The sequence below is a fragment of the Chrysemys picta genome, chromosome 5 (genome assembly GCF_011386835.1).
Source record: "Chrysemys picta bellii isolate R12L10 chromosome 5, ASM1138683v2, whole genome shotgun sequence".
Lineage (NCBI taxonomy): Eukaryota > Metazoa > Chordata > Testudines > Emydidae > Chrysemys > Chrysemys picta.
In genome coordinates this window covers 79,887,858-79,903,078 of record NC_088795.1, presented here as the reverse complement: position 1 = coordinate 79,903,078, position 15,221 = coordinate 79,887,858, and the positions used below count along the sequence as shown (strand labels likewise).

Below are 15,221 nucleotides of genomic sequence, written 5' to 3'. Positions count from 1 at the left end.
TATTAGTGACCTGCCCCTGTTATTTAGATAATTTTTTGGCCAAGGTCTTATTCATTTTATTTATGAAGCACTACACAAATCTGACACAATGTAACTGAATAAAAAAAGTCAATGGCAAATGCTCTGTTGAGTTCAACAGCAGTGGAAGGCCCTATACCAGTATGACAACCAAATACTATATACTGTTCTGTTTGCTAATTTGAATGACCATTTATTAGCACCAATGATTTCTTAGATGACTGTGCTTTTAAAACGTTCACCTACCCTTTGACCCAAAACAAACTATGTCAAATGCAAAACTCACCTCAGAAGTCTATATTTTAGGGAACTTTATCCTTTACTGAGTTGGTTTATAGTGAATAATGTGCTGTTTACACTGTTCAATTTCTTTTAAAGACTCTGAAATGTGGATGTCTATTGTGTTCTCTCTCAAGAAAAGAAAATCCATATTTTAAATCTATGCTTCACCAATTACAGCACCAGGAGTAGTTTTCTTAAACTATCAGAAATTGTAAAATCTCAAAGAAATAGAACACATTGGACCCAGCCTACTGTGATTTTACTGCTATTTAAAAAAAAAAAAAAAAAAACACGCATCATGCTGACAGAAGGTAATGCAGCACAAGCCACAAACTGACTTCGCTACCACATTTTACAGTATCAAAGAATTGATTGTTTATACTACTGTCAGTATTAATTTTTATGATTGGTATTTCCATAGGTTGACGACTTATAGGGAAAATTATTTCACCTCCATTCTTAAAGTTGTATTAATATTTTGCATTACAAGCTGCTACATTAGACTTCTGTAATTTGGATGTAAAAACTTAGTAAGAATGAAACTCCAGTTAGAAATTCTAACTAGATATTTAATAAAAAATAGTCTACTTTTCACTTGATGGGCACATAACATATGAATGTTAAAAAGAGTCACATGTCTGCCTCAAAGTGGAATAGACCCCTAAAAAACAAACAAAAAAACCAACCACAGTTAATCCATTTACAGTTACAGAAGTACTAAAAAGTTGTTTATTTCCAATGGAATGTTAACGAGATGTAAAAAGTAGGTATAGAGATTAAATACTAAATTTGTGCCAATGAAATCTTATTTGCCAAAAGGGGATACTTTGTATAAAGTCACACAGACAAACTTGAAAATGCAGCAATTATGCACATTTACACCCAGCCCAATAAAAAGGGGAAAAAAGGAACAATACCACCTTCATGTGAATCACGCATTGAAGACTTGATTATCTGTTCCCTCTCTATGGAGAGTTTGTCATACTCATTTTGAACAACATGTGTGTGATCAGAAGAAAGTATTCTCTTTCTTTAGATTACAGAAATATTTTAGACAGTATAAAAATGAAGCTGGCAGGTTGTTTTTGCATTAAAAATTGCAAATACTACATTATTTTGCAGAAAATTAATTCAAGAAATAAACTACATTAAGAAATACAGTTACAGAAGATAAATTAAAAGAGTTCTCACTTAATGTTTCAGCACACACTACCTTTTAATTTATTTTTAATTACCGTAAAAATATATATATATTTTTAATCACAATGTCCTAAACAGATTGTTTCTTTTCTCAAATTGAAAATAGTTTTATTATATATAGATTTGATGTGCATGCATGAATGCCAGGTTAGAATGGACTCTAACTGCATTGAAGTAGCCATTACAATCGATCATACACAAGTAATTTACAATAAAGAATTTGCACAAAAGATATAGCCAGCCAGATTTAGACCCCACTTAGTCCTACAGATTTCAATGGGTTTGCAAGAGATGTTAACTTAGCACTGGAAACTGTTGAGCCAAATTCAGTGTCCTGGATATAATTTAGTGGTTTGTTTTGTTTGGATCCATGACCTTATGTTTACAATTAACTTTCAGACACATACACACACATTAAGAGTAAACAATGAAGATCTATATTATATTAATGAAAGCCAAAATTTTAAGTAAGACTGCCAGGTGATCTTTAACTTGTCTGTTGAGTTTCAGTATTACAATACACATAGATGTAAAAATCTCACCCTGTTCCTAGACACATGACATATCTTGACACAACAAAGGAAGTTAAGAAACAGAGTTTCAATCTTAACTCTGAATTTTCTACCTTGTGTCAGTTAAAGATGTTATATCATTTTTATGTGAATAATATTTCATTCCAAACATGCACTAAAAAAAATGCATGTATGCAATGCAGACAGAGTCTGGAAAGAGACTCTAAAGGTTATTATTGCAAGCATTATTATTCTATACTCTGGGACATGTTGAAAAAGATTATTCCCTTTGTAAGGGTGTTCTGGACTTCTGTTACAGCTATTTCAGTTACAGTTTAAGATGAACACCTATAGTAAGATAACATGTGAAAGAATGTATGGTTCTTCCACAGATAACGCTGACCTTTCTATAGTTGTGTATTTAATATTTAACTATGTAATTGTACAAACATTTCATAATTTCTCTCGGAAAACACTTCAATAGTTTAGATAATTTTTGGTGTGTTACAATTAAACGTTATCTAAACTGAAAATCTATCAGCCATATATTTAGTGTCAATAGTGTGACATAGATAAACAATTACAACTAGAGATTAAAATCACTGGACAGACCACACATGAATGAAAGCAACACCAAACTAAAGACTTGGCACAACTCATTGGGGTTTTTGTTTGTTGTTTAAGGACCCTCCATTTATTTGCTTTATTTCATACCACATTTGTTTTAATCTTGTTATTCAAATTTGAGTTCTATTGAACTACATATATTTGTGTGTCACTCTCAGCAGTAAAATGCAAACATGTACTTTTGGTCTATAACAAAATGCTGATGAAGACTAGGTAGAAGGTATTCAGACAGAGAACAAAATATGCAAATATCACAGCAGGCATGAGAACATCTATCATCCTTACTGTTTTTACAAAAGGATAAAGAATTACCTCCCCATGCATTACCTGGGTTATATCTAATACCTCAAAACAGTAAAGTTACATCACACAGCAGTAGGTTTACATATTGTACACAAAGACCATTCCCATTATTTATGATTTGGGAAGTTAAAATATTTATGCCTTTTTAGAAGGACAAGTTATTCTTCAAAATAATGTTCAAAACACACAGTGTCATAGTAAAGTATTAAGAAATTATTTGTAAATAATACCTATCATTCCAGATTTAAATAAAATACATGACTTTGTACCTAAGGCAGCAGTTTAAAAACAACATTCAAATATGCATGAATTAATTGTTCATAAAAGAGCCTCATTTTCTCTAACTCTTCTATAAAGCTATGATCAGGCCACAGAAAGGGCATCTGAGTTGTGTGACCCAATAGTCTGAAACTCTTAGAAGCCATAACACTTGTTTTGAAACAAATGACTTCTCAAGATGGAGCAGTCCTGCTATCAATCACCAACAAGTTAATTCTACATAATAAGGCCGGTTTGGATGCAGACTGATACATTGTGAAACGCTGTATCTAAAATTGATTAGAACAGCACTCAAAATGAATGCAGCCCTCCAAATCACTTCTTTGCTCAGAAACATTAATCTCAATTATAAGGAGAGCTTCATAATGGTAATGCTTGGTATGAAAAAAGTATTAAATAAATCAGGTTTTATAAGACATAGTAATTAATCAGTTTTAGAACTAAGAAAAGGAAAGCTTTTTAAAGTGCACATTTCTACTTTAAAGCCTTTGTAACGTCCAAAACTTTAAAAAATTATTTTTCAAAAATTGTGTAACTGACAATGTAGAACCCATCTTAACTATGGGCTTTTAAATAAAAGGTTACTGAAAACCTTTACACTTTAACACTACATTTTAACATGATACAATTCAGTGATCCTATATTTGTGCAACTTGCCACTCATACTGAAAGTAAAGACAAGTGCCATAAAAGAACTCCTTTAGTTCAACGAGTTATTCGGGAAAGGGAGAAATTTCTTGCACCCAACCAAAGCCTTCATGATAATATAGTAGAATTCTATTTGATAAACAGGGTTCAATTGAATAAACTAGCAGAAAGACTCATTGCAGTGGGGTAAAATGTCAAATCTGCATTCTCACATCACAACTGGTTAGAAGAGTTCACATATAAGAAAACAGGTAATAAAGTAAAATAAGCTTCTAAAATAGAATTAGGAATACCATATATTTTCTATGCTCAGATTTAACATGTCTCTATTTCATGCATACAGTAGTTCAAACATGGTCTTTGACAAACTGTTCAAGCAAAATACAATACATTTGTGCATAACAAGATATCTCAAGTGAAAAGTATTTGGAAGATATTTTCCGTTAGATTTTTTCCCATTCCTACAGTATTTTTAAACAGGGATATGTATTTTCTACAAGTTAGAATCTTATATGTTAGCATTAACTACAGTAAATTCAGTATCACTTTAGAATACAAGACACTTCTGTCCCAAAGTTTTACCATAAGTTATTTGCATTTTTTTTCAGGTCTATATAGCACAATGCAGTTTTGTATACATGGTCTGATCCCACAAGGTGCTGAGCACTCGCAGGTCCTACTGGACCTAATCCAAAGCCCATGGAAGTCAATGGGAGTTTTTTCCTTCACTTTCATGGGTTTTGGATAAGGCTCATTGATTTCCAATGCAATTGACAGTGCTCAGCACCTTACAGAACTGGAACTATAGTTTGTAAATTGTATTTCTAAGAGATGAAGACAACAATGTAATGAACTTCAACTCTGACAAAATTTCATTTTCTAGTATTTGTATGGTTTATCTGCAATAAAGTTTTTTCATTTGCATCTTTAAATCCATTTTCTTTGGTTATATCCTACCGGCTTGGCTGTTTGTGTATAGGATAATTACTCCTGGATCAAAAGGGGCTTAACTGAAGTACCAGTTTTAACTTGCTAACTGGATTATGAATGTTGCTCTGGAGTTTTCCCCTCCCCACTAAATTTTAAACAAAAGACTTTATTTTTGATGGAAAAAACTATTTGACCATCCTAGCATATCTTTCAGTTTTTACACATGTAAAACTAGTTCACTTCTACTTATTAATCAAATATTATACACACACATTTTTATATATATATATATATATATATATATATATATATATATATATATATATATATATACACACACACACACACACACACATACATACACACACACACAGAGAGAACCCTGTCTTCTAGTTTATGAGACTAAATAAGTAATGTAACAAGTCCATAGTGACAAAACAAAACAAAAACACATACCACACACACAGCAGTGTAATATAACACATATGTATAGAAATACTTCCACAATCATCTTAATGTGCATTTATTTGTAACCCTGAATGTCTGGTTTTTGCTTTGTTTTGTTTTTAGGGGGAAAATGGTGGTTGTGTTTATTGTATTTTTCTTCAAGGATCATGCACATAATATAATTTGCAATTTTAAATTCTTAGTTATCGTATAGAGATAATATGTTTAGATTTAAATTTGTGCTTTAGGAGACTCAATATTGGAATTTACCTATAAAAACTATAGGTAACAGTTTTGTTTAAAAAGGCAAAATATCTGCATCTAGAAGCACAATAAGCAATAAACTGGATATCACATAAAGATGGATACTATGTAAAGTTAACGAATTTCTAATATCAAACAGGTTTATGACATTTAGAGAGTACAAATGCAGGCTATTTAACTATTATCACATTAAAAACTGTTTTGAATCTAAATATAAACAAATTTGAAAGAACCTTGAACTGCAGAAGACCACAGAGTAATGACTGATACTAGAACTTAAGATTGTAGGTCCATATACAGACTATTTTTTGTGTATTTGAATATGGTAAATTACTTGGTTATAAAGTGAAGTTTACAATATAAAACTTTTTAGCCCATAAACCACGGGCCCTGACACTATAGACCATATAAAGCACAGTATTCTTCTAAGAACAGAAACAAAAATACAGGAAGTTTAAATAATATCATTAGATAAAAAACAAAGAAAACCCCAACAACTTGGGATCTGTTTCAGTCACTACGTGTTAACTCTACTCATTTTAAACTTTCTTTGCAATTTATTGAACAAAAGTAAAAAAATTCCTGCCTGTTCTCTTTTCTTTCTACTTTAAAGTAACAGAAAGAAGAGGCAAAACCTGAACATATTTCCATTTCCAGAGTGTACAGACCACCCAATGGAGTCTGCCACTGCCTACAAACGTTTGACAAATACATTGTCAAAAGATATGAGATATAGTGCTATGAATAAAGACAATCTTAAGTATACAGATCACAGATAATATGAACCATGTTAAAATCTACCACAAGTCAAACTAGGGCAACCTTTTACCCTTCTTCAACTTCCGTTACACTTACAAAATAAAAGTCTGAACACTTTCATTTATCTTCCAAGTGTAATGAAGTGACTTGAGAAAATAAATGAAGCTGCTGTGGTAGCAGATCTCTCTGCACTAGATCTACACTAGAATGCAATAACGTGCAAGCCCGCACCTTTGCTAAGTGTATGTTTGGGATAAGTAGCGTGTGTACGCGTACTCACTGCATCGTTTCAGCAAGGACTGCGAGACCCACGTTTGGAAACAGCAGCACCACGCAAGCGGAGAGCATCGCCAGCAGGGAGAAGCACAGAACTCGGACGAGCTCGCTTTATAAAAACTCCGCTCATTTGCTAGGCACCTTTTCCTCCTCTCGTGGTCCCCATGTCCATCCCCTCCTCACAGTGGGGTATTTAGCAGGGAGCCAAACAACAGCTGCCAGCAGCTAAAGTTCCCCTCAGAGAAGGGGATGCTGGAGACGGGGGCAGAAGAAAGGAAATAGTGGTGTGGGGCGAGGCTGGGAGCCTGCCACACACTCCCAACAGACCGGCTCACTCCACTTGCCGCCTCCGGGAGGGGAAGGACACAGCTCCATTTTAAGCAAGTCTTTCAGACTCCCCGGGCTCCCGGCACCCTCCTGCGCTCGCAGCGGCAGCGCCACCCCGCTTGCTCCCCCACAGCCACACGCCAGCCCGGCCACTAGGACCAGCACAGAGAGCAGCGCTCCACTTACCCAGGGCTGCCAAGCTCGCTCTGTCTCTTCTCCGCCTGCTCTCAGTATCCCAGTAGCGGCGCCAGGAAAAGCACCACGCACCCAGCACTTGGCCAAAAGCGAGGGGAGGGGAGAGAAGGGGGAGGGGAAAGCAGAAAAGAAAGGAAAAGTGTTACAAGTTCCTTCCCGTGCCCGCTGCAGCACCCTGCCAGGGGTTGGGGCAGCCGGGGGGGGGGGGGTGAGAGGGGGAGAAATGCCCAGCACCCGGGAGTTCACTTTCTCCCTCTCCCCCGCCTCCCCCAGTCCCCTCTGGCTCTGTTCTCCCCTAGCTAACAGGGCGCGCGGGGACGAGTTGCTTTCCGCTCTCAGGAGCAGCTCGGGAGAAGGGGAGAACGCTGCAATAACGTGCCCGGGACCAGCAGCCACCGCCGCCGGGAGGACCTAATTGTGCACTAACACGGGGAACCCCGAAGGGAGACTGGGCTCAGCAGCAGCTCCAGCCCCTGCCAGTCAGCCACACACGCTAGAGGAGCCTACCATGCGCCGCCCCAGCGCAGAGCAGGGGGAGGGGGGTGAAAGCCGCTCCCCAGCACAGGGCGACGGGGACCCGCCTGAGCATTTATAATCCCCAGCGCCTCCGCTCCAGCGCCCGCCGAGTGGACAGTGGCTTCCCTCTGCTCCCCTTTCCGCAGAGATGTCCTTTTGGATGCGTTTTCCTGCCAGCTGGGATTTGCTGGACTGAACCACCTTTGCCTTCTTCCCCGCTTCTCCCCGCCGCCGCCTGCCTTGGTTAATGTAAAATACCGAGGCTCCCATGCTGTGACCAATCAGTACATCTACTACTAGTGCAATGATTTAGGGGTCATCCATGAATAACACTTCACGCTGATGAATGGCTCTTTGCAGCTTTCTGCCCTGATGAGGGTGTCTGCACGCTACTGATTGCAAACACTAATGAACTTACAGCCTCATTATATATTCTCTCAGACCAGTGCCAGGAGAGGGGGGTTTTACTGGGGGGAAGGGGCCTGGTTGATTGACTGATTTTTCCATGGGGAGGAGGATAATTGTGATAAATAACTGCATTTTTACCCCAGTGCATGCACCTCATCAATGTAATCAAACCCTCTGATAGTCTTAGAAAATACTTTTCTTGCTGTTTCAGAGGTTGGGTATATTAGGTCAACTGAGTCACTAGATAAGGTGGGAGCGAGCAAGAAACTGCCTAGGAAGATTGATGCGGAAGCAGAGGGGTATAATTAAGGCTTCACAAACCCAGCAGCCGGACCCCATTTAAAGTAGCTCATGCGAGTGACCTGCGATGTTTATGAACAACCTACTGTCTGAAGCGTACACCTTGTGTTAAGTCTGAAGTCTTTGTACCCATAAGTAAAACATTCTCCTACATATTTTATCTATGCGATAGTACAATTGAAGTATTTGCTCTGTGGCCTTACTTGATGATGTTTCGAAAGTAGGCTAGACTTAGAACAATATCAACAAAGACCAACACTGGTTGTAATTTATGAGGTTTCCTTTTAAAATAAATTTTCCCCCTAATCACACAAATACACAGGCATATAGAGACTCTTCTGTTTATTTTTCTTCCTCCTTCTCTCACTCTCCTTTTCATAAGAATGGCCATACTGGGTCAGACCAAAAGTCCATCCAGCCCAGTATCCTGTCTCCCGACAATGGCCAATGGCAGGTGTCCCAGAGGGGGTGAACCTAACAGGTAATGATCAAATGATCTCTTTTCTGCTTCCACCCTCTGACAAACAGAGGCTAGGGACACCATTTCTTACCCATCCTGGCTAATAGCCATTAATAGACTTAAACTCCATGAATGTATCCAGTTCTCTTTTAAACCCTGTTATAGTCCTAGCCTTCACAACATCCTCAGGCAAGGAGTTCCACAGGTTGACTGTGCACTGTGTGAAGAACTTCCTTTTATTTATTTTCGTGCACTCTCCCCCCCCCCCCCACCCACCTGCCATAAAAAGTAGATAACAGTCAGTGACAGTAGTGGACTGTATACAAAGTATCCACCTGTAACACAGTCATTAATGCTTTTTAACATTAATTTTCACATTAATATTCCTGAATATCCTGGCCCTGTCCTTCCTCTAAAACAGAGAAATAACTATCATTCCTCTGTTTACGTCTTTCATTTTAGGCTTAAAGAAGTTTTACACACCAACTATGATTGTTCACTAATGCTCATGAAATTAGAAGTTTTTTAAACATTTAGCTGCTGGAGCTATCTGCCCCGGTATGCTGATTTTCCAATCTCAGATATATTTATCACCTTTCCGACTCAATAATGGAAACACCACTATGTTATCCAAAAAGTTTCTTAGTAAATTCCCAAGATATGCAATTACAGCTGTTATTGACAAGCATGGTTAGTGTTACCTATGATCCACTCAACAATTCTTTATTTTCTATGGTGTTTTACCCATTCGTTTCCTATTGCTTTTAATGAGCATTTGTACTGTGGTGGGTTCAATCTGGGAAATAATGCATCTGGACATCTAAACTGATTCCTGAGTGCTGTACGAGCAACGAGAGCCACAGCTGTAAATTCCAGTGTGTACCGCATAAAAGAATAACCATTCTGCATTATCAAACATTTTTACAGCATGTATAATAGAAAAGAACAAATATTTTCGTGGGCAAACACCAAGTGTAATTATAATGTTTCATCTATAGGAAATACTGTGGCTATTTTATAATATAAATAACTTATTTTCGCTACAATAAAGTTGAAATATTACTAGCTAATTGTTTCTAAATCCTTACACGTAGTTTAGATTATGTTTCTGAAGACGCTAAAAATAAACCAGTGGGGGCAGAAACGTATACTTTCCTGGCTCCGGTGGTGCTACTTAAATGATGGGGATTTCGGTTCAAAAAGCAGGAAGCATAAATACATCTCAAGAAACAGTTTGAAAATTTTCTTTACTCCACACCTAGATTTGCTCATTTTAACACTTATAATAAAATGAAGTATACAGACAATAAAGATAGATTTGTATACAGTATTAACTTGCTTTGCGATTAAAATCTGCTACACACATTCTGAGCTCCTATTAGAAAAGCAATCAAAATGTGAAAATGTTAATTATATTACATTAATTTTATATCAAAATATATTTAGCTAGAGAAACGTGAATATTCTTGAGTTGATACCAGACATCATAATTACGTTTATGTAGTATAAATAATGACTGTTACATTTAAAAACAACTTTTACAGCGAGGGCTTCGGTATAATTTTTCTTTTTGACTTATATTGTTCTAATGTAAAATGAAAAATGTGATGTTATAAAGCTGTCAATATTCAAAATGCTTTCTTAAGGGTGAAAAGACATTTGCTCTAATTTAGCCAAGTCTCGTGATATACCAAGATGAACTTTCTGTCACCTCCAAACACAGTGAATTAAGATTCTCCTGCGTTATATACAGAGATTATAAACCTTGTTTTTCATTCAAAGCTCATAGGATGAACTACTGTCAAATGCTTGTCTGCATTTCTGAAGTCCATAGTACATTATTTTTAGTACTCTAACTTTACTGAAGTAGTATTATTAGGCTTACCAAAGTTTAATTACATTTCAGCCTTCAGAGTTTAAACTAATTTTAAAAGTGTAAAGTCACATTTGCTTTAAATCTCTATAGGCTAGTATCTTTCTAAAGGCTGCCATTAAATGTGGCTAACCTTGCTAAAAATTATCGTCTAGACTTTAAAAAAAAATGTAATAGAAGCAGCAGCTTCACGGTTTTAGGATGCTAATAAGCTTGTATTTTGTAGCGCCGGAACAAAGGAATATGCATTCATTATATGAATTAAACAGAGAGACTTTTTTATGTGACTATCAGTAAATCTTGCTTCTCCTCTGAGTCTAGGTGTTACTGAAGGAAGAGAGCAGAATGTACTCTGACTCAAGACATACTGGCTCCTGCACTAATTACCAATAAAAGGAGAAGATGAGGTAAATTCAAGACGTCGTTATGTACTTCCCAAACTTGTTAAGTTCCTCTATTGTGTCCTTTTGGAGGTGTACGTTATCACAGTCTTTATGTATTGGATAATGGCACAGTACTTGGAAAAACTTGCTGTCTCTAAGACTCTACCCTTTTCAGGATATGCAAGTGTCTGAATAGAAAATATCGCAAAACCCCTTCGCTGTCAAATACCTCCGAAATGCAGCGTATACCGGATGAAATTGTTTCCAACTATCAATTTTGCTTTTGGGGTAAGCATCAAAATGTGGTTTAGGACAGTTAGATAAGAGATTGCCTATATGGGATCTCAATAGCTAGCATTGTGCATTACTGTGGATAAGGATAAAGCATTTAAAAAATGCTTGTTTCGGCTGCTCAATCTTGTTGGCTGACCATAATGTGACAGTTACTATTCCCATTTGCTCTTTCGTACAATTAGCTTCATGGTTTTTATCCCTGTACAGGATCAGACAGGGACTGACTTAACAGCTACTTAGTATTCCCTTTCGAAAATACAGCAGAGTTGTCTCATTTCTGTTGTTTCCTCAACTGTCTGCCTATCTACTGTGCATGTTTTACACGCACGTCAAAGCATTCCTGTAGATCATCAGGGTGTCAGGTTTCACAAAGGCTCTAAGAAGATAACCTCTGGACTTCATAATTGTACTTTACTGTTATTACTTTTGTCCGAGCAAATTGTATAAATGAGTATTTGTGGCTTTGCCTGACTTAATTGGGTATAGGTGTACACTGTGACTAACCCCAGCGAGCCTTGCAGTTGGAAAGCTCTCAGTGTTTGAAGGTGTTGAAGCAAAGTGTCCTGGATGATGCACGCATCAGTCTGGACAAAAAACATGTTTGGACTAAATCTAAGATTCAAAACCAAACCGTGATAAATTGATAACTCTTATAACTAAATTAGTAAACATCACATACCTCCTTCTTTGGGTAGAAGAAAACTTCCTGAGAATCATATGGACTGGACAGCTAACAGTTCCAGAGGGAGTCCAAATTTTAGTAATTTGTCAATATTAAATTAAAAGCACTACTGTGCAAGTATTAGTTAGTATGGAGATGTGGGGGGTGGGGGATAAGCTAAAAGTTTTAACACCCACAGGAACATCTCAGATATTTCTATTAGCACGTTTTACTGCCAGAAATAAGTCATGACATTTATTTTCCTCTACTGTTAAATTGTGGTAAAACTGTAAAACAAATATTCTAATCTGATCACTGACAAAGCCATAAAATTAAACGGCAGTCTGCAGAGAGAAATATGTCTTAATTACTTAATTAAGGCAAGATAGGACTCTACATACATTCATTTTGGAGCCACCTAATGTACTGATTATCATACAAATCAACCTTTAAATGCGGATCATGCTTTTCTATTACATTAGTTTGTGGATAAACCACTGCTACAGTGAGTCTGCGCTCCACTGAATACTATTTCTGACCCTCTTTACTGTATTCTCAAAGAAGCACCTGAAAGAGTCTGCATAAAATTTGGAATACAAAACATGACTTTCACATATTGTTACTACTTCACTTCCAGATATTGATTGAGGTAATTTTATGGCTTTATAAACAACCGCATAATCATTTCCTAATCATAATCATAATTAGTAGCCATCACAAAGAGCCTTTATAGTCTTCCTTGTGCATTAGTTACACAATTCTGTGATAAATTTAAGGGGCATGCTGACTAATACAGCAGTCTTCCAGCACATGAGGTACTATCAGATAACTACTCTCAATCCCTATTGACAAGAATGTATATAGTTTTTAGAGTCAGTCAGAAGTCAATATACAGCTCTCTCATAGAACTAGTCAGTTTCCCATAGCATACATCACATTTATGCAGAATTTATTATTATCTATTGTTTTTCCCTGCAGAAAGATGAACTTCTGTTATAAATAAGGCGCATATCCATGAAGTTTTTTTAAATTTCTTGATGGTGTTTCCCCTTCTTTGATTGGAACATGTTTGAAAAAAATCTAATGATCATTACAACAATCCCACTAATAACTGTCAAAACACAGCTTAATTTCATGGGAAAATATATTTTAAAAATATTTAAGGTAATGGAGAAAAGCAATAAGGAAACCAAAGTTTTCTCAATAAAACATATCACTAATAAACTAAGTCTGAAAAACAGACCACTCTAACTAAAAGCTCTGAAGGGACATGATGAGTTGCTATTAAATTTTGATACATTGGATGTTAATTGCTTTTTATCTGTTGTGTCTAACCTGAAATTTTAATAAAATAGTATTGTTTTCTGAATTTCCTTGGACTGTTGCTAGTAAAGTACATAGTACTCAACATGACTTCTTTCATTTCTAGAAGACAAGAGTTCAACCAGAATTGTGGCAACAATCTCTGTTTGTTCCTGTCTGCTCAGGGGAACTGTTTCTAATTGATCTGGCATGGAATTTAGTTGGAGATGTGTATGCTGCAACCTAAGCATAGTCCCTGTATGCTTTGTAAAGTGATCAACATATGGGCCTTATTTGAAACATTTGAGGTTTCCAACCATTAACCTCGGCTAAACTGAGCTGTAAATTCAGCTCAAATGTAAATAGCCTAACAACTGCATAGTTATTTTTATTTAGAGAGTATGTGCCTATTCCTAATCAATAAAGCTAGTGGCCAATTATATTTTGAAGCTTGATATAAAGCTAAAATGATCTAGGAATGTACATTATAAAAATAACAAACCAGTACATTCTACAGATATTTTCAACTGATGACTTTTTTTTTATTTTTGTAAAACAATGAAGTGAGCAGGAAAAATGCTCAGAACTATTTCTATATAGAACTATATTTTTAAAAGCACTCTACTGTTATTATAGATATTTAATTAAGGAAGCTCAGCTAAACTAAAAGCAATGTTGTTTGAAGTTCCTACTTATAGAAAAGTTATAGAAAATAATTCATTTACTACCATTCATTTAGTGAAAGGATCAATTATCAATTTTAACCCCAAAATTCTAAAGATTGATGTCTATTTCTAAATATTAAATGTATAGCTATTCTCTGTTATAGCACTAAGTTATGAATGCTGATGGCCTTCTTGTGCAGCATTAAATTGCCTTGAAAAAGATACAGTTTCTTTAATTAAAAAAGCTGCACTGAACTAATCCCTCTAGCTGCAAAAAGAAAAGTTTTAGCAATCTCTTTCTGCTCTGGGAGAGAAAAGCAGACAATACCATAACAGATCAGAAACATAAGCTATAGTGTGCAGCCAGGAGCACAGCAGGGAACTGAATACTGCTCCGACTGTGTCATTTTTTAATCCCCCATCCCAGTTTTCCCCATCTGACCTCATGCTGAGATGAAGTTATCACAGAAGACAGCTTTACTCTCACCAATGAATCCAACCCTGGATCTGTATTATCCTCAGCAGATCAAAACACCGCTTTCATCAAATAGCATTATCTGCATAAAAGGCATGCAATTGCCTGATAATTTCACCCAAACTATGCTATTCATTTAAAGGACAAGGAGAGAAATGTAATTCAATCCTCCCTCCCACCCATGGAAAAGCTAACTTATACTTCACTCATGGGAACTTTTCTTCTTTTAACACAAGATCCCAAGAAGAGCGCCATTAAAAGTCCCCCTAGTTTGCGATTAATTGTTGAAGCACCTCTGTGCAGCTTGAGTGACAAAAGTATAAACTATGCAGAAAACTGGCAATGAAAATTCACAAAGCTTGCTATAGCTATGATACTGATTCCATTAGCCATGCTTCCACTAAACCTAATAATCAAATCACACACGGCATAATTTTAGAAGCCTAAAAATAAGCACCAGCTAAAGATATTTGCAGGAGAAAGTGAATGGTATGGCCTTCCAAATAAATAGAAATTTCAGTTCTTATCACTTTTATTTATCTTGGAAATGAGGCACCATAAGATCCAGAAATGTAATATATAAAACTTATATGCATGAATATTAAGAACACATGATAGTTTTTTGTCTTTTAAAAATGGAAGCACATGATGGTGTGATGCAAAGATTTTACTGGCATGCATTACAAGTGGAATGAGTTAGATAGGTTATTCCAAAAGAATGGCAATACAACTGCTATGTATTCTTACACATATTCTACAGAAAAATGAAAGATTTTTTGAAGTATTATTTTTCATATCCCTCTGGCTCTGAAGCATG

At 36.4% G+C, this 15,221-nt stretch overlaps 1 protein-coding gene across 26 annotated transcripts in view; it reads right to left on the bottom strand.

Moving 5' to 3' along the window:
* Positions 1 to 15,221, bottom strand: part of TENM3 (teneurin transmembrane protein 3) — a 2,213,160-nt gene that overhangs the window by 645,649 nt on the left and 1,552,290 nt on the right. For 8 of the 26 annotated variants that reach the window (XM_065596704.1, XM_065596705.1, XM_065596706.1 and 5 more), the window contains exons 1-2: positions 7,575 to 7,864; positions 7,059 to 7,145 (exon numbers count right to left, since the gene is read on the bottom strand). The exons of 3 other annotated variants lie outside the window; for them this stretch is intronic. The gene's annotated coding sequence lies outside the window, so the exon portion shown is untranslated. Of the gene's footprint in view, positions 1 to 7,058; positions 7,146 to 7,574; positions 7,867 to 15,221 lie in introns of those variants that run through there. 15 more of the 26 variants (XM_065596707.1, XM_065596736.1, XM_065596718.1 and 12 more) reach the window with 6 other exon arrangements.